The sequence below is a fragment of the Chroicocephalus ridibundus genome, chromosome 4 (assembly GCF_963924245.1).
Source record: "Chroicocephalus ridibundus chromosome 4, bChrRid1.1, whole genome shotgun sequence".
Lineage (NCBI taxonomy): Eukaryota > Metazoa > Chordata > Aves > Charadriiformes > Laridae > Chroicocephalus > Chroicocephalus ridibundus.
The window spans coordinates 40,775,521-40,798,304 of record NC_086287.1 but is presented as its reverse complement, the minus strand read 5'-3'; the positions used below and the strand labels follow the sequence as shown (position 1 = coordinate 40,798,304).

General features: G+C 42.5%; 1 protein-coding gene and 1 long non-coding RNA gene across 4 annotated transcripts in view; one reads left to right on the top strand and one right to left on the bottom strand.

Annotated features, from left to right (window-relative positions):
- The window catches only part of RAD51B (RAD51 paralog B), a 417,762-nt gene that overhangs the window by 7,777 nt on the left and 387,201 nt on the right, over window positions 1-22,784 (bottom strand). The window lies entirely within an intron of this gene.
- Window positions 1-22,784, top strand: part of LOC134514717 (uncharacterized) — a 24,174-nt gene extending 1,390 nt beyond the window's left edge. The window contains exons 2-3 of the long non-coding RNA XR_010070782.1: window positions 7,820-8,020; window positions 21,413-22,784. This is a non-coding gene — a long non-coding RNA (uncharacterized LOC134514717). The remainder of the gene's footprint in view (window positions 1-7,819; window positions 8,021-21,412) is intronic.

Below are 22,784 nucleotides of genomic sequence, written 5' to 3'. Positions count from 1 at the left end.
TATTTTCTGCAGTTCAAACACATTTCCTAGAGTTAAACAGAGCACGGCTTAAACCAATATATTTTCCAACTATTAGTAAATTGCCTTGGATTCAGAGAAAATATTGTGGCTCCACCCTATGTGCTTTCCTAATACCTAGGCTGAGAGCAGAGCCTGCTTCCTAACCAGTATGAGCTGCTTCTCTTCTAATCCTAGTCCTATGTTAGTGCCAGGCTGTAAAGTGCTTTGGGATGAAGTTTACTATGTAAATACAGGATATTATATTACTGTGATTAGACACCTTATGCCGAAAATGGACTGTTCTTTGTGAGAGGAGATATTGAAAAACAAAATGAAAGCCTTCCTGATCTACCTGCAAGTTGATGAAAAGAACACAAACTGAAGAAACACATACAGTTATCAGGAACAAAATATCCAAGGTACTAAAGAATCAACAGTCAGATTATGTCATGTCCTCATGTTTGCTGCTATTAACTCTGTTGCAAGGTGTCCCAGGCCTATTCAAATATGTACTCCTCCTCTTCTGATTTCTACAGCTGACCCATTGAGACAAGCTCCATAGTAGCGCAGGGAGACCTCAGCTACCTGAAGGACTCTGCAGAACAGCCAGTTCATACCTGGGCTGATTCCTATTGTTCTGTATGAAAGCTTTGAAGAAAGTCAATAAAGCTGAAAGAAGGGGGGTGAAAGGCAAGGTATTCCACTGCAACAGGCCATGACATTATCAATATTAACAGAGGTGATATTGTAGAAGAAACACAAGGCTTACAGAGGTTGTCAAGGGAAGATGTTTCTCAGTTTTCCTCCTCCTCTCTAGCCCTGTTTATTAACTATATGAAAAGCAACTACAATAGAAAAGAATTGCTCACAGCTGTCCTGGTATAACTATACTGACAATGATGATAACCCTAATGCAGGTAGAACAAATCCCACTTTTGCCAACACACCTTTGATGAATTCCTCAAGGGAAATATACTATACTGACAAAAGCACCTCTAAGATGGTTTAAAACAGCTTTGGTATTTACTGCAAAGCACCTACAGCATTGTTTAAAATTATATCCCTACCCAACTATTCTTAATTTTAATGTAGAGCTGGCCTGACAACCCAGAAAATGTACAGAAAATCCTTCTATGAATTTACTGGGAGAGCCTAAAGAATCAGTGCACTTGTCTATACTCTGTCTAGCTTTGGGAGAGGGCTGGCAGGAAATGTATCTGAGAACTTGTTTCAATAGAAAGATAGGAAAGGGAGTAGATGAGCAAATTCTTTCCAAAGAAACAGCCTTTGAGAACTCTGTATTCTTATCCTATTAAAACTAACAAACAAACAAACCCCCCAAACGCCAAAAGCCCATTCTCTCAGAAAGGGAACAGAAAATACTGTCTGTCTTCAAGAAGAATTTAGGCATTCCATAGTCATGATGTATTAGGCTTGTAAACACTGTCATTCTTGGTCCATCAAAGATAACATAAAAGATTTTTGTAGTGTCATATTAACCAAATACATTTCTGTGTGAGATAACCCAGCAAATAAGCATTTTCAATATGCTATCTCTTTTTTGTTCACTTGTTTGTTTCTGTTAAACCATAACATTTTAAAAAATCATGGGAATTTTGCAAGTCTGTTTAACACCACTGCTTTTTGAACAGCATCGCTCAGGAATTCCAGGCCTAATGAGTCTCAGATTTTGTAAAGCAGCTGGCCATAGGTTTCAGCTACAGGATACTATAGCTTTCTTCTGGTTTTCAGTAAGGGCCATTTTCCACCAAACAGAGTTTGTAGAGGAAGCTGTTTAGCTGAAGAATCCATAATCACAAATTATAAAGCTTAACATAGCTTTTTAACACTGTTTTTCTGGAATAACTGCTAGTTACTAATAGGTATTGAACATTTCCCATTGAGTGCAATAGCATTACCGAGTTGTATCCTTACCTGAAGTAGGCTGATGCTACCTAAAACTGCTTAGATTTCTATACAGGCTCTGATTCAGTCTTTTATATTTTCTCTGAGTGATTCAACTGGTGGAACTGGCCTAAATGATTATAGGCAAGCACATGTAACCCTTTCATGGAGCTAGAAGCCACTGCAAAGTTATTTGTAGTGTCTGTATGCAAATCAACTTCAGTTTGAGATAGTCTGGGAGAAGTTTGAGGGGGATTTCCCTGCTTTATGTAATCTATTGTTGCTTCTTAGCTTCCTCTATTCACATGGCTAGGAGGCATAGGCATGACACCACTGGTAATTTCTCAAACTCAATCTGAAAGCAAATACAACGTGCTCAGTGACCTACAGCAGTCTTGCAGCTTTCGGTAAGTCCTCAGACACTGTCTCAACAATATCTGGAACAAAGGAGGCCTGAAGGAGCAGTGTGGGGAATCACTGAGATGGTAAGGGCTTCTTCACTTACTGGCATACTTTGAAAGTGGTCAGCAGCCAGGAAGACCTGTGCGCTATCCCTCAGATACAGCTCTGGCTACGGAGAGCTCTAATTTTACATTTCTGGATCCATACAGAGCGCTGCACTTCGCACATGATGGGTGCTGTCAGTTCAGCGTGGGACCCCTGCAGATCGGAGTGTGAGCACACAGCTGTGGCTGCCTTCCCCGGCCATTCCCATGGGAGGTCAGGAACAACACTTGTCTTACTGTGTGCTCAGGCAGATCTAGTCCCCGTGCAGGTATTCACTGAAATGACAGGCCAAACAGGCAGATGTTTTAAGGCAGGTAGGAGAAACACCCTGCCTGCTAGCAGCTCACCGGCAGCTCTGTGCTGCTAAGGCCAGGCTGCTTCTGATAGCCAGGTGAGGCTGCTGAGTGCTAGACTGGGTATCGCCCTCTACCCAGTGCATCGTGCTGTACAGATTGCGGTGCTCCTGTTCCAAATTGGAAGATTTATAATTTAGCAACTATCCAGATTCTGAGAAACACGCTTACCGAAAACCACAGCTAAGGGAAATATGACAGGTGAAGTAAGCATGGTGGCACTGAGGAGGAAGGAAATCTCCCTGCAGTGCACTGATAAGAGTGTGCTTGATAGATACTGTGTTCAATCTGGACAATCCGCAACCGGGAAAACACAGGCTAGCTGAAGGAAATTCAGCTCAGAGGCCCCAGGGACTTAATCAGTCTGTTAAAATGCTTTGTTGGTTTTATGTATCACTACTTAATTAGGATGCTTAACCAACACATTGGAAAGATAGTAACTGTTAAATATTCAACAAGCTGACCTTTCAGTTACAATATGACAATTCTGAATAAAGTTCATGGAAAGCTTGTCCTTCCTAGGTACTCCAACAAAGCCAAAGGGAACTGGACTGGACAAAAAAAAAAAAGAAAAAGAAAAAGTAGGGCACAATTGTGGAGACCTGGTTAAAAATCCAAGTCTTGCCATGGGTTCATTCAATGATCCTGGGCAAGTTGTTTCCTGCCCTGTGCTTCAGTTTTTCCCATCTGTAAAAAGAGCACAACAACGTTGACCTTCCTTGTAAATCGCTGAGATGAATGGCTAGAAAAGCAGTACTACATTATTAATTACTTATTATTATTTCTGAGGAAGAAAAAGCAAAGACAAGAAGCCATCAATCCTTCAGGGTTTTCTTGATCCTCATAAAAACTAAAAAAGCACCACGTAACATGAATTTCACAAAATAGAAACTTTTGGCGAGCCACCTCTAAGGAGAAATAGTGGGTACACAATTAAAAGAAAGTTAAAAGCGGGCAGACACTCAGGAAAACACTCCAGATGGTGAAACGAGTTAGGCTGCAGAGCAGGCTCCCACAGGAAGCGGTGAAACCCCCATTGTTTGAGACATTTGAAACTAAATTCTTCAAAGTGCTGGTATATATAATACAAGGAACCGTTCTGCACTGCCTCGAAAGGTAGCGGCGGTGGGACGACCCATGAGAGCTACACCGACCGTTTCTACAATTTTAAAAGCATTCTTGCCACTCCAACTACAAAGAGCTGTAGACTGTCTTTTTATCAATATAGTATCTGAGGAACATCTACTGGGGAGTAACTACGTTGCGTTTTTGCAGGAGACAGATTCAGCAACCCTTAACAGATCTTTCTCATTCCTCCTTCTGAGATCTGAACTTTGTATGTCCAAGAGGGGAAGGAAAGACCCCTATTCTCTGTTTGAGAATTACAGCGTGCATCCTACAGACAGACTATTTATTTCCTGTGTTACAATCTAATGAAAAACTGGGTGGCTTGATTTTTACAAGCAGTGGTTTACAGAAGAAATACGATGATTTTAATGGGAACCAAATGAGCGATCATTACGTAAATGGCATTATGAGACGCAGAACTAATGTTGAAACGTTAAATGCTCTGGGTCAAGCTCACCAAAATGGGAACTGGCAGCGGTGTGCTGGAACACTGGGGTTTCGCCACACTCAGATACTACTGCAAACATTTCCCGCTGCTGCTAATGCTGGTTCAGCTCCTCTGGAGGTAGCTGTGGAGGGAGTCTGACTGCTTCTGTTGTTACTGGCACTTAAAATCTTAAGACCTTCTCTGAAATCCAAATTCAGAGCTTTGGGCCAATTTTATTGATACAGCTTGGTTTACTGGTTGGAGCAGGTAGAGGAAGAAAAATTTTTAAAAGGAGCTTAGAATTAGAGTTTTAATACCTTCATTTCCTCTTGGTCTCATAACTGCTGGTATACAAAAAGAGCGGCAAATCGATTCAGGTGGCATATGTGCACTAGTGACCCTGCCTCACTTTATTCACTTAGGCAGGATGGCCATGGAGTGCTCCTGATCCCCTCTCAGCCCCTCCGGCAGGAGGGCTGGGGCCTGGACCGGTGGCACTGGGCACCCCAGCACGCCTGGCCTGCTGCCTCTGTGCAGGAGGGATGGCACCGCCGGCACACTGCCCCCGTCCCTGGCCAAAGATGCAGTAATTTCCTCAGGAATGAATCACGAACAACAAACCAAACAAGAGCTATTTAAGAAGTTTTCTTCTCCCCCTGCAACTGCCCTGTCCAGTATCATATTCCTGACAGTTTATTCTTCAAGAATTTAGTCATCTAAGGTTTCAGTGACTCATGTGATGAACCTTCTACCCATTTCCTGGAAAGAGTCCTGCATGGTCCTCTACACCTCCCTGCCATTTTCCCCAAGAGTCACATTCTCACTACGTTTTCATATAGTTCAGCTTTCCTCCATTTTTGTGGTGGAGGAGGGAGGCAAAAATATCTTGAGCGCACCCAAATTTGCAGTGTAACCGGAAAGCGGTGTGGTGAAAGAAATATCTGGAAAACAAAGACGGGCACTGAACCAGAGAGTCTCTTTTGGAAGTAGCTGCCTCTTGGGCTGAACATTGGTTAGAAGAAAAGGAGCAGCTGTAAGAAGAGCTGTGTTGTACAATACGGTCATGAATTTACCAGGGCTGTACCCTATTAAATGAAGATGAAAAAGATTTGAAGGCTCTCTCAGATCACTGCCTGGGTGGGTGTGACTAACCCTGGGCAAATGCCACTGGTGACAAGTACCCTGACACAAACTATTGAATGAATTGGGCTGGATGGGAACCAAAGTAACCATTTTACATACTTGGGCCAATCTGAAAGACACTTCTGTGCAGACAACAACTGCTTCCTTTTCCTGATTAAAAAGAAAGTTCAAAAGCTGCTCACAGACAGCTTGAAGGATACTTCAACAAGCTCCGATTTAAGTGGGGTTGTGCTATGCCCACAGCAGACAGCTGCCTGGACATCAGCAATGCCCAGACCATATCTCCTAGCCCATACAGAAGTGCTGCCCGTGCATATTAATATCACAGTTAAAACAGGGGGTCTAGCGTTCTTCTTAAAATATTCAGAAACTTGTGTGCATGTGAGCCCATCAACAGAATTACAGAAGTGTGAAACAGCTCAGTGCCAGTGCCAGTGGGCGCTTATAGACCTACGCCTTCTATGCCCAAGTCAGCAGACTAAGCACCCTGGCTTACGCTGACTTGCAGGATGGCCAGTTAAGGAATTTGCAGATCTGTCTGATGGAGACAGGGCCAACATGTCCAGCATTCTTAGAAGATGATTTCAGTACTCAGTTATACCAGTATAACTGGCATGTTATATATATATGTATATGTGTGATTGTATATATATATATATACACACACACCCCTCCACATATATATACATATTCATATATATACGTCAGTATATATACTCTGACATGCATCACAAGCCCATTCCCTTTAAAGGGATATGGTGGCAGGTCAAAGTTGGCCCGACATTCTTCTTATTAAAAAAAAAAATAAACTTCTACAAGCCCTGATTCCAACAGAAATGTTTCCATGATTTATTTTGAGAAGGGAACATTCCCCTGCAGTGCTCACCGCAACCCAAACATTGCAGCGCTGTGCAAGAGCATGAGAACCAGAGAGGAAACTGAAGAATCTATTTTCACTGCTCCAGAAGAGAAATACAAAAAATAAACAAACAGTAAAAGCAGTGACAAATAAATTTGATTTTAGTTGTGGTTGCAGTGTTATCTATAGTATGGCTAAGGAGAGTAGACTTGAGGCGTGCATGCTTTTCTATGATTTCTACAAGAAGTGGAGGTGGAGCATGCTGACTAGCTGTGAGATGGGGACTCGTGGGAGCCATCTACACTGTAAGAAAGAGATTTATTTTTCTTTGGTTGATTCTTCCTGCCCCTCACACCTTGCCTTTCACATTTGAGAAACTCAACAGCAGACTAGAAGAAATTGCCTCGCTTTTTTTCAAAGATACAAAATAATTTGAAGCTTGGGAAAGCTATACAGGGAACAAATCCCTTGTTTGTGGGAGAGGTCTCAGACGCTTGAAAGTAATGGTAAGAGTCTTTCCTCTAAATATCTGGAGCCCCCTGTTCTACAGAAAGGGCAACCTGCCTTCAGTGCTACTGCTTGTTCAAGTTTGCAAAAAGCAGCGAGCACCAGGAGAAGAAAAAAGGGGGCACATGGAGACAGAAAGAACTACTGAGCGAGCACACACTTTCCTGACACAACTGACTCCATGCACACACACTTACATGCAGACATGCACACACAGCACACAGCTCCTCAGTCTGAAAGGTATGTATACCGAGGAGAGAGAAAAAAATTAGTGAAGCCTGCCCAAAAGAGACTGTGAAGACTGATTTTGTGGCAGATTAGTGATTTCACCAGAAAGTTTTTGGAAGGCGTAAACAGGAAAAGGTTAAGTAAAAGCAGGTGGAGCATGCTGACTGCAGGAATAATGCAGGAAATAGCTGAGCGTCTGAATGGATGCAAAAAAATGTTCTTCTGCTCCGTCCTTGGCAGTCACAATACGCCCGCTCCTCCTTCTCCTGGTCCTCCTTCGCTATGCTTATCTCCCCAAGCTACAAAGTCTTGCAGTCTGCAAACACCAGCATGGAAAGTTGGGAGGTTCTGCCTGGAAGGCAAAAGACAAGAGGGACGCACCTACTGCACAAAAGATGAGTCAGAAGTACCCAGCAGTACCCACTGCCTGCCAGGGGCTTTGGGTCTGAGTAGCCAGAACAGCGTCTCTGGCTGCTGCCCCAGGCGCTGCGGTCCAAGTGCATTGAGCGTAACAGTAAATCAGAGAAACATTATTCCTATTGCCCCTTTCATTCTAGGGGGCTCCCAAAGCGTTTAGCTATAGCAATCATTCTCCATCTCTACTGAAACACAGTCCCTTCTGGGGCAGAGCACTGCAGCTGTTTAATAGCTCACAGCACACTAGCACGAGCACACAAGCAGACGGAAAAGAAAGCGATATGTGTAAGAAGTGTTCTTTCCACTTTCCTTCTAACCCTTCCTTTCTCTCCTCTTGGTCCACAGCAATTCGTGCCAATTCCAGACAACTCCAGATGTGCGTCTTTCCCACCAGTATCTGCAGAGACTTGGCTCTGGAGACGGCGATCTGCCTGCCAACATACTGCCTCCCGGTGCTTTCAGCCCTAAGGGTCGAGTTCCCGTTGCCACGCTCTCATCCCTGGCTGAGCTGCCAGACATGCTGTGGGATGGAGGGCAGACGTGCTGGTAAGGAACAATTCTGCTTTCTTCTAGAGGAGTACAGCATTGATGTAAAAAATGTTTAACATAGACAAGACACTCTTGCCTTCAAAGTATACTAAACAGTCACATTAAAGCCCCGAGGAAAGTTAAGAAAGGAGCACATAGATTAGTTTGAATCATTTTGACCTTGTCTGCTTTTTAAGTATTACATAGTAAAGCTACATTGGCAAACTCTACTTTCAGATATTTCTCCTCCTCTCCTAGATTTAAATTGAAAAAAAAATCTGTTTCTTCTTATATTCTGAGAAAAGAAAACACTAATGGCAAAGTGGCTTCTATGGGGTTACAACTGCACAAACAAAAAGTTTTTCTCTGGTAGAGAAATCTTGCAAAGAAATCTTGCTCTTTTTGATGTTGTTATTTTGGCAAAATTTACCAGGTGTTATTGGGAGTTCAAACTTACACTGCCTTTTTTACATCTTTTAAAACAGTTACTATATATAACCTAAAACTTTTTAAGCTCAAACTCTTAAATCCTAGTCTAGACAGGGCCTTTGGGAGTAAAGTTCAAACTCCCCCTGCCCAATATCCAATATCCCACACTTCTGCCCAGGCCATACCTTCCCAGGGGTGTCCTCAGAACAGTCATGATCAGAGTCTGTCACCTCGCACCACTGCTCCCATGGGAGGAGGGAGGGGGCACTGCCAGGGCAGAGGTTGGTATGGCACCTTCTGCAACCACCACCACACTCATGTAAGATGCCATGGGGCATAAGTGAATGGAGAAGACGTGTCCTATCAACTTCAGGTGGACAGCAGGACAGCTTCAGCGAGTTAAACAAAAATAAACAGGTGTCTCTCTCCTGCTCCTTTCAGTTTCTGCTTCCCTGCACCCTCACCTACTTTTTTTTTTTTTTTTTCACTTAAGTTGTCAAGAAAAACAGCAGGAATGAGGTTCCTGGTATAATTACAGTTTGCTGAGAAAATCGCAGCCTGCAGCAGTAATTCCTTTAGTGCTAGAGACAGATGCTGCTGAGGTCTAATCACGGTCTTCCCACTAACCAGGCCCTGAGTCTAATCTGTCATCAGCTGGGAGGCCGCTGGCTCCCACCACGCGTGTGAACCCGAGCTGCTCGGCCCGTTCCTCTCCCCTCGTCCAGAGCCAGGCAGTGCCAGAGGGAGGGTATGTTTCCATTCACTCCTTGCCCTCAGCTACAGCGATACTACAACTTCAATGCGCTGCTTATCTCTCCTCCATGCCTAGTATCAGGGCCACTCAAAGCCTCACTGGAAAGGGCTCAAGTGGTTGTTTTCAACTTACAATGCCGCATAGTGACTGCAGTTCAAATTTAAGCTGAGATAAGTTGAAGGAGAGGCTTAATGAGAACGGCCTGTAGCTAATTCCTCCTTCCCAAACGTATGGTATTTTATGCTTATTAAGAGGACAAGGCTGCACTCAGTGATGGATCATATAACCTCCATATGTTAACAACAACAACAAAAACCAAGAGTATGAGGGCCAATGAGCACAGAAGTAGGAGGAAGAGGGAAAAGCAGAACTGGGTATATTGAAAAAAGAGCAGGGAGTGAGCATATGTGTAAGGAGAGACTGAACAAATATCTCCTACGTGCTACCCACAGCTGCCATTGCCATCAAATGTTTTGTATCTGACATTCAAAGAGCATAGGGCCACAGTATTGAACTTCTCTGTGCTAGTGAAAGAAGCCTGAAAAACAACAGACCTCACCAGCTCAGGAGTGCCCCTCTGCAGGCAAAAGTCACCACAGTACTGGACTAACGTCTTTAAATTGGATTCTGGTCATAGAAGGAAACTGGCTGAAGACGTCTATTTCAAAGGCATGTTACTGTAGCATGAGTGAACCAGTGAGAACTGGGAAAGTCCTTGAGCTGATACCCACCTCACAGCATCTGTATAGTTAACAGGTGCCCTGAAATAGCAGGGAAGATACTAGGTTTGGGAGGCGTAGACCGAACAGCTGTGTTTTGCGTAAATAGCTCTTAAGAAAGGCATAAGGGAACAGAGTAGGTCGTCATTTCTGGTCAGAGGCAAAAGCATATTAAACTAGCTGACCTTCTGTAGCAGCCTGTGGCCAACTCAATTTCTTCATGTTCAGCTTTTTCCGAATCTGCACGTGGTAGCTGGGCACACGTGGTAACACTCACCAGATCTCTGCAGTAAAGGCGTGCAACAGCAGCCTCTCAGCCACTGACAGACCAAGGGGAACCGAAAACGCAGCACAGTGTCTCAGAGAGGGGGAAGAAGTGACTCATACAGGAAGAAAAACAAAGCAAAGATGAACTTGGAGCACAAGAGAAGAGGCAGACTGTTGGCTGTAAATCAATATTCTTGCACTCAGAAGGGTGGGTATTATGGTGAGAGGAGTTGTAGTTGACAGTAATGGAAGTCCAAGGAAGTTTGATTAAGATTAAATGGCAGTCACAGGCCAACACAGAAAAGAGCCTTTAAGGCGAAAATCAAAGACAGGAAGTGACTAAGAAGGTCAGAAGCTGTGGGTAGTGAGCTGGATAGATTAAGTGGGACTTGGAGCAACTAAGTTAGCTCTGCTAATGACAAGTGATAACACTTGCAATGTCACCAAGTTGAACAAATCTGACTCTGAAATCACCTTCAAGACCTCAATAGCAAATCAGAGATTGCCGAGTTCTAACAGTATCTACATCAGAGCAGATACGGTATGTGTTTTAAGAAGAGATCAGTTTTACAGTCACTTTTTGACCCTGCCAAGCTTCCTGCAAATAGTGCACTGTTTTGTCTGAACAGGATTTCTTCTTAGGCAGCTAGGAAAAACGAACTGACTAATAGAAACTGTGAGATTCTGAGAAGGGCCGCTACTGCAGGCTGAAAAGACATGCAATGGAGAAACTTCCTTCCACCCCCAAAATTCAATAAGCCTTTGATTCAACAGTTTTGTTCACATCCAGGGCAGCCGGAAGAGAACGGTCACCTTGTATTTTTGTACCTGATGAGAAAACCCCAGATTGTATGTGTGCACTGGGACAGTTCAATGTGTGTCTATTCCAACTTCAAAGAGGCTTTCAATGCTCTTTCAGATGTAGGGTGTGAGGAAGGGTGAGAACTGCTAAAGCTAGCCCCATCCTCATTAAATCTTTGCCCTCTCCGGAGCAAGCATGCAAGTGGAGAGAATAGAAGATATGCATGAGCAACTGAGCATCTGTGATCTCATGACCTTTGACTGTTGTATTATGGGAAATGTATTCTCCGGTTGCTATGCTTTTCCAATTCATTTGTATTTTCCTTCAGTGACTCCCTTGTAATTTCTTTGGTGCTCCTGTGTAATGGTTTCAAGGAACCACAGATATCTCCAAGTTAAGCATGCATACAATAGCTTTAATTAAATGTTTGTGGGTATCCCACAGTAATGCAAGGGAAAGGGAAAGCAAACAGTTTTGTACTCACTTGTACCTATCCCTTCTGAGCCCTGGCTTGGGTGGAGGCATCTGCACCGCTGCCCTTTAAGTCCATTTCTAACCTATTGTGAAATGAAGGCCATTGGGTCCTGCTGCTCTGCACGCAAGCACGTCAGCATTTCACTCCCATTAAAAGTCTACAGATCACCTGTGAAAGGTACAATGCCGAAACCTTTTAGGCCAGAAGAAATAAAAAATAAATTAGGGTAGACATTCTTTACTCCACTTACAGAAATTGGAGAATAAGGTTAAAAATGTCCTTAAACATTTCTTTAAATACACTAAGATGCTATAGGAAGAGCGGCATAAAACCAAAGGTTTTGATCTTCTTCAATACTCTGAAATTAATCTTTTCTGTTCTGTGTGCCATTGGCACAACCTCGGCCTTGGTGCCACCCCCCACAATGAGTTACCTATTTATTACTCTTTTAAATGGGGATCTTTGCTTCTTTTACAAGTAGTTAACTACATCATTTTATATGTACAGAAGAAAGCTGCAAGGGATTTTTATTTTAATTTCAGGCATTTTAAATAAATAAACATGAGGGAAATGAAATTTGGAAGGGGAATTTTCATCATGCAAAGACAGAGGAATAAGAAACAGGATGCAAAGGTTATCAGTCAGTTCTTTAAGTCAAATACAATTTTACAGCGCAGAAAATAGTGTCTCTTGTATGACATGGAAGAGTTAACAGTATCTGCAAGGATAACCACAAGGCCTAACACTAATGATCATTGCTAATACTTAGTACTAGTATAAAGTACTTGTCTTGAGTTTTTCAGTGACTGACATAATTATTATTTCAAAGCCGACACGAGATAATTTCAAAACACTTTGACCTGGCTGTACATATTTTATTGCAAATCCATCCCACTATTTCTCAGTGACTCCCAGAGATAACATACATCAGAAATGATAAGAATAATTGTAAGACTGGAAAGAAAAAAAAAAGGACAGTTTGATGAGAAAATAAAGAACTTTGATCTCAGCTATTTCCCTGCGCTGAGACTGGAGGCATTGCCAGTTTTTGCAGTCTGCCATGCTGGATTTGGGCAGGGGTTGTGCTGAGCAGGGGCTGGCCTGGCTTTGCTGGAGCTTGAGCCGCAGTGACTTTTCAGGAGGGAACAGAAAGCATGGGTTATTTCCCTCACGTAGCAAGGCACAAACGACAGCAGGGCTGTCTGAGAAGATTGAGAACTGCTGACGTTAGTAACAGGAACTGGCAGCTGCAAAGGAGAGTAGGAGTGGGATGAAAAGCAGTCTTACAAAGCGAAGGAGAGAAGGAGAAGGCCACAGAAGATCTAAAATTGGGAGCAGCTAGCAAACGCTGACAGAGACTTGCCCTGTTCGATTTTCCTCAAGGGCCTTATCATTCCTTAAGGGACACATTCAGGCCAACATAAAGATTCCTACAAGGATTTCTGAGATAGTCTTAATGAAGATTTCTACTCTTGGCCCCTCTCTTCATCTGCAGTCTGCATTTCTACTACATCTTCATAAGATGCTTCTTAAAAATACACAGTTTTGATAATGGCTGGAAGTCAAGAATGGTTATTCTCAAAGGTGTGTGAAGAGGGTTGATCTACACTTCACTCTCCTTCTTCATCTCTGCCATGCCTGCCTGATGCCTGTATTCCAGCCCGTCAGTTTGGATGGCCCAGTAGAGCGACTGTAACAAGTACACAGTGCAATGGTGTGCAGAGGGGACACAGCTTGGGCTTGTTTGGGTTTTCCGCTGTGATTACGGAGGGCTTTGATTTTTGTTCTTTGGTTTTCTGAATTATTTACTCAAGCTGTCCTGATCACCCGGCTCCATGTGAACAAAGGGCGTCACGTACTCATGTTTATAAGCTCAACAGCTTCATCAGTTTCATTTTTATTCATTGCCTTAGACTTTTATGTATGTCATTTACATATTTTTGCGTAGTACTATTTGTATCTCACCTGTCAGTCTTCTAAATTAAAATGACTGGCAGATTGACCATCTTCACTGTCACTTCTCTGTTTCCTACTAAGTCACAGTTGTGAAACTCCTGCATCAAAACCCAACAGTTACTCTTTTGCGTCCCATCCCATCAGGTACTCCATAGGATATTTCTGTTCTTCTCCTCTGGTAGCGACAGCTGATTCATATCACCAAGGCTATGGCCAGGAAAATTGATGCCCGATTTTCTCCCAGGAAGATGAGTTTTTATGGACAGCAGCTATTCCATTAATTTCACTATACCGGTACCAAAAATACTCAGCCCACCTCCGTGACACTAATTAAGGCCCATGGGGATGATGATGCAGTAATCTGAGGCCTTGGGCCACCATAAGTATGTTCAGACTTCTCTGATTCTTCATGTTCCACTTCCCTTTAGTAAGTCATAACTACTTTATTCTCCAAATATATGAGGAACTTGAAGCTAAAGCTCAAAGTTCAGAGCAATCCCTTAACTCTGTGACCCAAAAGTGCTCCCCAAAATTTTCTGCTTCCTTGGGATAACGAGGGGAAGTGAAAGAGGAGGAAACAGTGATTAGTGATTTCTTTACAACTTCTTTTTACTAGCTAGTTCTAAAGTAGTGATTTTTTTTCCCCAAAAAAAGGTCCTATCCAAGCATGGTGAAGCTTTCTGTGCACTGCGACTGCAGTGTTCATGCTGCCTGTCACCCTGTCGAGTCCCCAAGCAGACCTAGGAAACAAGAAGATGGAAAGTAGAAAAATGAGAGTATAAATACTCTGCAGGGAGTTGGTAAGACACCAAAGTCATGATGGTGGAAAGAAGAATGTCAGAATTTAATCCCAGGTGCAATACCTCGGAGGCCAGATGCATGTTGTGAGAGGTGTCGTTCATCTAATATTTATGCTTTGTTTTCCTGCTGTGAACTTTAATGTAGGCCGTAGCCAGTGAATGCTGCATTCTCTGTAAATGCCTTGCATGGCTTGTTGTTGCCTTTCCAAGTTTCTTATTCTATAGCACATTTTTTCCTTGTTTTTAAATGCTTGCTGGAGTCTTAAGAGGAGGACGTTTTAACCTAACAATAAAACACCTGCATTTTATTAAGACTTGGGACTTAAGTTCCACCTCCCTCAATTTTACTGAAGTGTTGCCATTAGTCGGGTTAACCCTTTCATAGTCAGTTTTGCCCTGTAAGTGAAGTTACGTGTCTGCTACATACAGCCAAATTCCACAGTCCTACACCATATTTGGAGGAAAGGAAAACCAGCTCTGAGAAAGACCCAGAGGGCTCCATCCAGTGCTGACTGGCAATGGGTGCAGAACCCCTGAACCACAGCTGTAAAGTCTGCATCCTCCCTAGCACAACAGCCCTGCATCAATATGTCAGCTGGCAACGTAAAACTTACAACTCAAATATTCTTACCAGCGACTCTTGTTTCAAGAGTTTAATAGGTTTAATAAGGCCAAGTGCCGGGTCCTGCATTTTGGTCACAACAACCCCAAGCAACGCTACAGGCTTGGGGAAGAGTGGCTGGAAAGCTGCCCGGCAGAAAAGGACCTGGGGGTGCTGGTGGATGGCCAGCTTAACATGAGCCAGCAGTGTGCCCAGGTGGCCAAGAAGGCCAACAGCATCCTGGCCTGTATCAGGAATAGCGTGGCCAGCAGGAGCAGGGAAGTGATCGTGCCTCTGTACTTGGCACTGGTGAGGCCTCACCTCGAGTACTGTGTCCAGTTCTGGGCCCCTCTGTACCAGAGGGACGTTGAAGTGCTGGAGCGTGTCCAGAGGAGAGCTACCAGGCTGGTGAGGGGTCTGGAGACCAGGTCATATGAGGAGAGGCTGAGGGAGCTGGGCATGTTTAGCTTGGAGAAGAGGAGGCTGAGGGGAGACCTCATTGCCCTCTGCAACTACCTGAAAGGAGGCTGGAGAGAGGTGGGTGTTGGCCTCTTCTCCCAGGTGAATAATGACAGGACCAGAGGAAATGGTCTGAAGTTGCGGCAGGGGAGGTTTAGATTAGATATTAGGAAGAATTACTTTACTGAAAGAGTGGTCAGGCACTGGAACAGCCTGCCCAGGGAGGTGGTTGAGTCTCCATCCCTAGAGGTATTTAAGAAACGTGTAGATTTGGCACTTCAGGGCATGCTCTAGTAAAAGAGATTGTAGGGGTTTTTTTTTGCGTGTGTATGGTTGGACTCGATGATCTCAAAGGTCCCTTCCAACCATGAAGATTCTGTGATTCTATGATTCTAAGAGTGAGATTTTTGAGTTGTATCACAGAAAATTCATTCAACAAAATGGGAAAATTTATTATCATCTCTGTTCTTTTCTCTCTCATTCCATTGTCTTAAATAAGAAGTGGAACAACACTATATGGTGATTTTTGTGTCTGCCTCCAAGTGTGTTATTATCCCTATATTAAATTAGAAAAATGGCAGCATGTGGATGTGAAGTAATTGCCCAAATTCATGCAGCCGTTTAGTAGAAGGGCTGGTAAGTTCAGTTGTCAATGTACTAAGTAACTGCCCTGTTCCCCACTTAATTTAGCTTTCTGATAAGCAATTATTTGCTAAGTCACATTCACACACATCACAGAAGCATGGCACTGGAAAGAGCAACAACTGCTAGTTATTCTACCAAATATGATCAGTTCACTGAAGTCATGAGAAAGCAACTTAATGCACCCAGCCAGGGACTGAGGATCTGTACATAATGAGTTCTGATTCCATCTCTGTTGCTATCTATGTGCTTATGGGCACGTAACTTTAGTTATGACTCAGCTTCCCATCTATGCAAGAGAAAAATTCTTCACAGCCAGCAGGTGAATCAAGAGGTCATAGACTTCTGAGGTTATTCTGGGTTAGTCATTTATCTTAGGACTTCCGTGGCACATCTATACAGGGATAATTGTACTAATATGTATCAGATCTGTGTGGAGAGAACTGGTACATCAAAGGTTCAGAGGTTTGGAGATACTCAGATACCATGGCTACACAGCCATACAAATTCCTAAGATACCTAGGTAGGTAAACAGAGAAATATTAGTTGCTACCCAAATACTGGTCAGGTATCATTCACTCCATAGGTGGTTATCATTTATTATACAGTCTGATGTATTAGATACTGGTGTGATTTATACTAATAAATCTCTACACTGCCAGTATAGGAGATGTTATCACATACTGTAGTACTCATAAAAGGGAATGCACAAAGTTTATGTTGCTTTTGTAAACAAATAATTTCCATTCATTCATACCTACCAGTATAAGATTTAAAAACTGTGTAGATATCAATAATCATTGGAAATGGCCTTTATAAACCCACATTGAGGCAGAGCTAGTTTTAGGGACATAACACTATTGTTATTGCATACAATGTCATATGATGCGGGGATCCAGTAGACTCGGACATGTAGCAGTGAAAGTCATCTGGTGTGAGAGTAGCAGACAGCCCCCATGACATAGTGCTAGCTCTGACCACAAACCAAGGAGTGCACGCTTGTGTCCCCGTTGAGGAGCACAGCTTGCCTTGCCTGCCATTTGGAAAGACAAAGGATGAATATAATTTACAATAATAATCTGGAGCGGAATTTTTCATATTTGAGTCATGATTCACAAGATTCTTACTTTTATGTTCAGTGTAAATACGCATAAACAATCATTCTGAATTGCTTTTAAAAATATGCGTAAACAGCTTTTCAATGTCTTTCTTAAATCAAATTGGGGTAAATCTTGCATTTGTTTGAGTTTACACCCTTTAACTTGCTTTAGGAAGCTGTGATTTACATTGCTGTGTAAATCACATCTGCACATAAGCTGTGGTTTGAAAACATTGCACATCTGTGGTATCAAATGTGTGCAAATTAGAGAATTATATGACATTACCAGTCACTTAGTTGCAAATGTAAGCTTCATTTTTTTGCAGCGTTTGAAGTCATGTTATTATGTAGCATAAACTACAATCATCTACTCTCTACTTAGACAGCAATCCAAACAAGGATTTGCAATCCCTTTGCAATCATTGTCACATAGCCATATAGTCAGGTACCCCAACCAGAAATATAAGTTACAAACTGTTATCTGCCCTGAAGCATGCTTACGGCCATTCTTTATAGGTGGCCTGGTCACTGTACTCATTACTTTTGAGTAAATAAAAGGTGGGGTTTTGTATTTTTGAGTTGTATTTGTTGATAAAAAAGGCATTTGCAGTAATCTGGAAAAACAAAGGTTTTTCAGTTTTACTTTAGTCATGTTATCTGTGGCTTCTTTTTGAAGTTGGTACCAGATTGACCAGAACCAGCATCTTATAATTCAAAATCTAGAAGCAGGGAGGTGATGTGGTCAATCAGTCATATGGCGTCTTCCAAAATTACAAAGGGGGTTGTTTCCTATGATGTTTGCTGTATTTTTCTTCCTCTGAGTGTCTCAAGAGAGAGCGTCAGCAGGATTTTCCTCCTTCTATTTCATAGTCTTGCTCTATTTTCACCTCTTTTAGTGTAAGTTCTTTTAAAATCTTTTCATAGGAATGTTCTACTTTAAATTACAAGTTTATTTCTTTTCAGTCTTGACTATATTTTCCTTTAGACAAATACTTCTACAAAGCTTTCGTCAGAACACTCAACATTACTTCTAAGCACCACTAATGAAGCCTGTCAAAACAATTATGCAGAAGCTATTATCATCTTTACTTTTCATAATAAATTACAGATAAATTAATACATGACTCAATCAAGGTTGTACAGCGAATTAATGGTAGCAGCTGGAAGTGTGGCCTAGGAACTTTGACACCCATACTCCTGCTGAAATCACATGCCCTGAAAACACTGGGATTGTCTCAGACCCACTCTGCACTAACAACATTCCTCACATATGGCTGAAGTGGTTTTAGGCTATGAAAATTAAAGAAAAAGAAAAATAATGTAAATTGATGTCTAATTCTACATTGTTTTCCCCTCTGAGGCTAAAAGACTTTTTCTTTTTCTTGTTTTAATTTTTTCTTACAGTAGATATTGGCAGGCTGAAAGTTGAAATAAAATAGGAAAAAATAACAAGCATATTTTGAGTGATTACTCAACTGGGGTCCTTTGTGACAGGAAATGCAGCTGCGTGACTAATGGGCCTGACTTTCTCTTGGCTTCCTTCCCCCTTCAAAGATCTTGTTTACTGCCCCAGCCAATTTTTTTTTTTTAAATTGCTAGAAGCTAGCAATTTTCCAGGAAAAAAAAAAAGATCTTTGCAAGAGGCAAAGGCAGTAAATCTTACAAAGATCAAGGGCTGCAGAGCTCTCCCCCATCCACTCTTTTTAGCCTTCCAGGCTCTTGAGTCACGTCATATCTTCCCCCACTCTGCTCCGAACATGTGTCTAGCAGATCTTTCTGCTTTGGTGAGGGGAGGGAGTATGCGAATCACATTTACAGCATCTAACCCTGGAATTCATAAAGCAAAGACTAATTCCATTAAGGAAACCAGGGGCCTCCTAAGTCTCTTGCATTTTGTCTTTTTTTTATTATTTCTCCTTGCTCTCTCTCTTTTTAACAGCAGTTGTGTGCCCATACTCCATAATGACATGGCTGTTAAGTGTGAGCTACTGAGATTTGACACAGCATAGTCCCATTTGTAAGGGGCCACGGAGCTTTAAATGTTGTTTGCATTTGGCCTGCTTTGTAAGTCTGCTTTGTTGAGCTTCCTAGGTAACGGTAGATAGGCCAGGATCTGAACCTCCCCTGAACTGGAAGGAAGAGGAACCATGCATCCAAGCTTCAGGACAGGCCCTTATCCCTGTAATTCAGTGCAATGAAACCCCGAGTTCCCTCTCAGTCGTGGTGGATGTTGGGCATATGTTTGGATAGAGTATCTAAACAAGCAGTGTTTTGTCATCCTTTGGAGGGTGTCAACAGGAGATGCATACCCTGAAAGACAGCGGTACTGAGCCCTGTGGAGGGACACAGTGGGCTCATGGAGGTGTCTGAGCTGTGAACAAACATGACATTTGCTGGCCTGAAGGTGGGCGCTGGTGCAGGAGCCTGTGTGCTGCCAGCAGCAGTGCCAGCACCAGCCATGCCACAGAGGAAACGGGTAAAACTCTGGACTAATAGTGGTGGGTTTATTCCTCCAAAGAGGTTAGAAACTCACTCAGACAGGTAAACAATAGCCTCAAAAATCATAATCTAAGAGAAGTGGGAGCCAGTCTTCAGGCTTCTCCAGACGCTCTTCTCTATAGAAAGCTGGGGGATCAAGTCATTGAAAAAGAGTTTGAGGGCTGCTCCACAATCTACAATGCTGGCATGGTTCCCTGTGCCCTGTAGCAGAGGCTAAAAAAGGAGGTGAATATATTCATTACCATAAACTGCACAGAGGAACCATCAGAATGGGTATGCTAAAAAAAGAGATGAAACCTTTGCTTATGAATAGACCTAAAAGAATTGAATACATGTGTACGGAGGGATCATTTTCCACTACCTACAAGAGGAAAAATCTCTGGGGAAGTGGCTGATGCCAAATATTTTCTTATGCTTCATGTGTCAGTGGGGTCTGGCAGAAGCCCTTAAAAAACAGAGCACGCATTTTGTGCAAATTGAGAATCACAATTTCTGGTGATTTGGATTGCTTCACTAAACTTGAGACGTTTCTCCAAAAATACAGCAGATGTTTGATGATGTACCAAGTTCTCAGCATTTACACAGATCAGATGATGTTAAGATCAGCAGAAAAAAAATAACAGAATAACCCAGTAAAAGGCTTCAGAGCTCTCCTGAAAAAAACTAAGCTGGGCTAGACAGACAAAAATGTTAATTTCTCACAGCAGCCATAAAATGATGGGGAGAGACATTACGATAGCAAGCTATACAGCAAGGTTACAGAGGAGCTGGACTGAGTGCAGAAGTGGTGGGCACAAGAACTCATTGAAATGGGAGCTCTGTTTGTGTAACCTGGCTGCGTGACCTGCCAACCCCAGGGCACCGCTATAAAAAGACAGGCAGTAGACTTTGACTGCAAAGCTTAACAATTCCAGAAACTGAAGGAGGTCGTTAAAGAGGACCCGGCCCTGAGGTATCTTAACACTACACGAGACAGAGTTGTCTGCAGAAGAAAACTGGCCTAATCCTCTTGAAGCTATATGGTCAAAACTAGAGGCCAGTAATTTCTATGCAATAAATGCTAACAAAAGCTGAGTGTCAGTGCATTCAGATAGAGAGAAAGAATTTGGCATTTGTCCATGAATGTAAAAAGTTTCCTGTCTTTTTTTTATGAGAAGCCTGTATGAGAAAACTGACCATAACCCTCTTACTGCGATTGCCAAAATGGCCTGGCAAAGCCCCCTCTCCTCATGAATACAAGGATTTAGTTTTTTTTTTCAGTTATGAATTTATGATTTGCAGATTGGAAGGGATTTGGTGGGTTCAAACTTAATCCCTAGAGCATTAGATGAAAAAGCAATGATGCAAAGTCCAGAGCTAGATTTTGTATGTGATGATTTGCTTAAAAAATTTTGCTTATGATGGGGATAAGACCCAGTGGAAAGTGTATGAGCCTTTCACTGAGAATATTCTCAGCCTTGTTGCTGGCTTCAGATGAAGTATCAATAGTGTATCCTGGCTAGGAAAAATGATATAAACCTCTCTTGATTGTTATTTCTACTTCCCTGAGGTAAGCTCACTATAAGGTAGTACAACTAAACAGGCAGCAGGGTATATCAAGCTTATCGTTACTACACATTCTGTACCTGCTAAGGTAAACAAGGTCTGAAAATGAAGCAGGAATAAGTGTAAGATGTCTTCAGTAAAATACAGATTTAGCTCTACCACTCTAATTCCATATAACCTAATCAACAAGTTGGTATGAAATAGCGCCAAAACAATTTGGTAGCTACTCAGAAAAAGTATGGAATTAGGCTGTGATCTGGTTTTAGGTCTGTTATATCTAGATGGAACCCATGAAGGAAGTCAGTCAACACCTACATTTTGCTTGTCAAAAAAAATATTAAATAATTACTTTCATTCTTGCAGTCTTTCAACTCCCTGCCGTCTTCAAGGGTGTCACCAGAGTCATGGGGTTCTTAAAGAAGAGTAGAGAAGACACAAGAGAAGAGAAGACACGCTCAAAACACAAAAAACTCAGAACAACATGACCTGCTACCCTGACAATTGTAGCTGTGATGTTCCAGTTCCAGAGATATATGCAATACTGCCCCGTCCTTGGGATTCACTGAACACAGTTTATGTGATGTTGGTTGCAACTATTTCCAATTGCATATTAGCACAACTTCTCTGGATTTTGTCTTGGAAAACTCAGTGACTTTAAGACCTCTGGCATTAATAACTGCCCATTCCAGTCTGAGAATCTGAACCAAGTGCTGCAAAGTTCTCATTTTCTTATGAACTTGCCAGATGAAACCAGATGCATAATACAGCAAATCTTTCACACACAGCCTAAACACTGGATAAGCAATGAAGACAACTGCATTTCAGCCCAGAGGTGGCTGCATTTGAGCCACAAGGAAGTAATCAATTTATAAACAAACTTCTCAAGCACTTTGGGATGAAAACACTATACAGAATCAGTTTAATCCACTCTTCCAACCTAAATCATTCTACGATTCTATGATTCTTATGTGACAAACTCCCATTTCATGTTCTTGTTTTCCTGGTTTTGCTATGCCTATTACACTGTGATTCCAAATGACTTCACTCTGTGCTGGAACAGCGGTCTGCTACATTCAAAAAAGCCCCAGCAGAATAAAAAAACTTGTGATGGAAATTGGTCCCCTGCTCATGCTGAGAAACTGTTCATCTTCCATTTCTCTCTGTCTGGTTAACAAGTGTCTACCAGTAATTTGATGGCATTAATATGGTTTTGAATTCTGGGCGTACTTTACCCATCAGTAGCCTGTTGTAGGCACTGTGTTCTGTTGCAAGACGGTTGCCTTGCTGCGGGCTCCCGGCTGCCTTCATTTTCTACTCTGATGCTCTCCTGACTGGAACATCTTACCTCATCAGCAGAAACAACCAACCTATATATGAATGGTTTCAAATTCTGTGACAATCTGGTGGTTTGCCCTCCCCTTTTGTTGAACCCCGTAAAAAGGACCAAAAGGAGTGTGTCACCTAGTAGTTAAATAATGAGATCAGAAGCCCTGGACTGCCTTTGGCCTGGGCAATATTACTGAAACTAGATGTCAGAAGAGGTCTAAATTAGGCATCTGCTGACTGTGCGAGGCAGCTTCACCCAAAATCTAATGCCACCATGTTACACAACGGCTGCCGCGCCTCCTGTGCCTTTGTTTCCTCATCTATAACATGCAGACAGAAGCATTCAGCCATCCAGTGGGGTGTATTGAGAGTTCACTGGCACTTCTGAAGACTTTAGAAATTCTTGGAT